Source organism: Nerophis ophidion, linkage group LG25, assembly GCF_033978795.1.
Source record: "Nerophis ophidion isolate RoL-2023_Sa linkage group LG25, RoL_Noph_v1.0, whole genome shotgun sequence".
NCBI classification, from domain to species: domain Eukaryota; kingdom Metazoa; phylum Chordata; class Actinopteri; order Syngnathiformes; family Syngnathidae; genus Nerophis; species Nerophis ophidion.
In genome coordinates this window covers 33,945,764-33,948,263 of record NC_084635.1, presented here as the reverse complement: position 1 = coordinate 33,948,263, position 2,500 = coordinate 33,945,764, and positions in this window count along the sequence as shown.

Genomic DNA, 2,500 nt, shown 5'->3' with positions numbered 1-2,500 from the left:
TCCGTTGAAAAATGTTGACATAGTAACAGTCTGAATCAAGAATGGGTATTTTGGACTTCTGAAAATTTCGGGAATTTTGGAAAATATCGATACTACCACAATTGTCCTAGATGTCACGAATGGTGTTGGAATTTTTGGAAATCCGTTGAAAAATGGTGACATGGTAACAGTTTGAATCGAGAATGGGTATTTTGGACTTTCGGGAATTTCGGGAGAACCGGGAATTTTTTAAATATATTGATACTAGCACGATTGTCCTAAATGCCACAAATAGTGTTGGAATTTTTGGAAAGCCGTTGAACAATGTTGATATAGTTACAGTTTGAATCGAGAATGGGTATTTCAGGAATTTTTGAAAATATCGATACTAGCACAATTGTTCTAGATGACACGAATGGTATTGGCATTTCTGGAAATCTGTTCAACAATGTTGATATAGTAGCAGTTTGAATCGAGAATGGGTATTTCGGGAATTTTTGAAAGTATCGATACTAGCACAATTGTCCTAGATGACATAAATGGAGTTGAAATTATTGGAAACCCATCGAACAATGTTGACATAGTAACAGTTTGAATCGAGAATGGGTATTTCGGATTTCTGGAAATTCCGAGAATTTTGGAAAATATCAATCCTAGCACAATTGTCCTAGATAACACGAATGGTGTTGGAATATTTGGAAATCCGTCGAACAATGTTGACATAGTAACAGTTTGAATCGAGAATGGGTATTTCGGACTTCTGGAAATTTCGGGAATTTTGGAAAATATCGATACTAGCACAATTGTCCTAGATACCACGAATGGTGTTGGAGTTTTTGGAAAGCCGTTGAACAATGTTGATATAGTAACAGTTTGGATCGAGAATGGGTATTTAGGACTTCTGGAAATTTCGGGAATTTTAGAAAATATCGATACTAGCACAATTGTCCTAGATGCCACGAATGGTGTTGGAATTTTTGGAAAGCCGTTGAAAAATGTTGATATAGTAGCAGTTTGAATCGAGAATGGGTATTTCGGGAATTTTTGAAAATATCGATACTAGCACAATTGTCCTAGATGACATAAATGGAGTTGAAATTATTGGAAATCCGTTGAAAAATGTTGACATAGTAACAGTTTGAATCGAGAATGGGTATTTCGGACTTCTGGGAAATTCGGGAATTTTGGAAAATGTTGATACTTCCACAATTGTCCTAGATAACACGAATGGTGTTGGAATATTTGGAAATCCGTTGAAAAATGTTGACATAGTAACAGTCTGAATCAAGAATGGGTATTTTGGACTTCTGGAAATTTCGGGAATTTTGGAAAATATCGATACTACCACAATTGTCCTAGATGTCACGAATGGTGTTGGAATTTTTGGAAATCCGTTGAAAAATGTTGACATGGTAACAGTTTGAATCGAGAATGGGTATTTTGGACTTTCGGGAATTTCGGGAGAACCGGGAATTTTTTTAATATATTGATACTAGCACGATTGTCCGAGATGCCACGAATGGTGTTGGAATTTTTGGAAATCCGTTGAAAAATGTTGACATAGTAGCAGTTTGAATCAAGAATGGGTATTTCGGGAATTTTTGAAAATATTGATACTAGCACAATTGTCCTAGATGACATAAATGGAGTTGAAATTATTGGAAACCCATAGAACAATGTTGACATCGTAACAGTTTGAATCGAGAATGGGTATTTTGGACTTCTGGGAAATTCGGGAATTTTGGAAAATGTTGATACTTGCACAATTGTCCTAGATAACACGAATGGTGTTGGAATATTTGGATATCCGTTGAAAAATGTTGACATAGTAACAGTTTGAATCGAGAATGGGTATTTCGGGAATTTTTGAAAATATCGATACTAGCACAATTGTTGTAGATGCCACGAATGGTGTTGGAATTTTTGGAAAGCCGTTGAACAATGTTGACATAGTAACAGTTTGAATCGAGAATGGCTATTTCGGACTTCTGGAAATTTCGGGAATTTTGGAAAATGTTGATACCTGCACAATTGTCCTAGATGCCACAAATTGTGTTGGAATTTTTGGAAATCCGTTGAACAATGTTGATATGGTAACAGTTTGAATCGAGAATGGGTATTTCGGGAATTTTTGAAAATATCGATACTAGCACAATTGTCCTAGATGAGACGAACGGTGTTGGAATTTTTGGAAATCCGTTGAAAAATGTTGACATAGTAGCAGTTTGAATCGAGAATGGGTATTTCGGACTTCTGGAAATTTCGGGAATTTTGGAAAATATGGATACTAGCACGTTTGTCCAAGATGCCACGAATGGTGTTGAAATTTTTGGGAATCCGTCGAACAATGTTGACATAGTAACAGTTTGAATCGAGAACGGGTATTTCGGACTTCTGGAAATTTCTGGAATTTTTGAAAATATCGATACTAGCACAATTGTCCTTGATGATAAAAATGCGTTGGTCTTGTAATTTTTGGAATCGGTTGACAAATGTTTAGGTGGAAATAGTTTGAATTGAG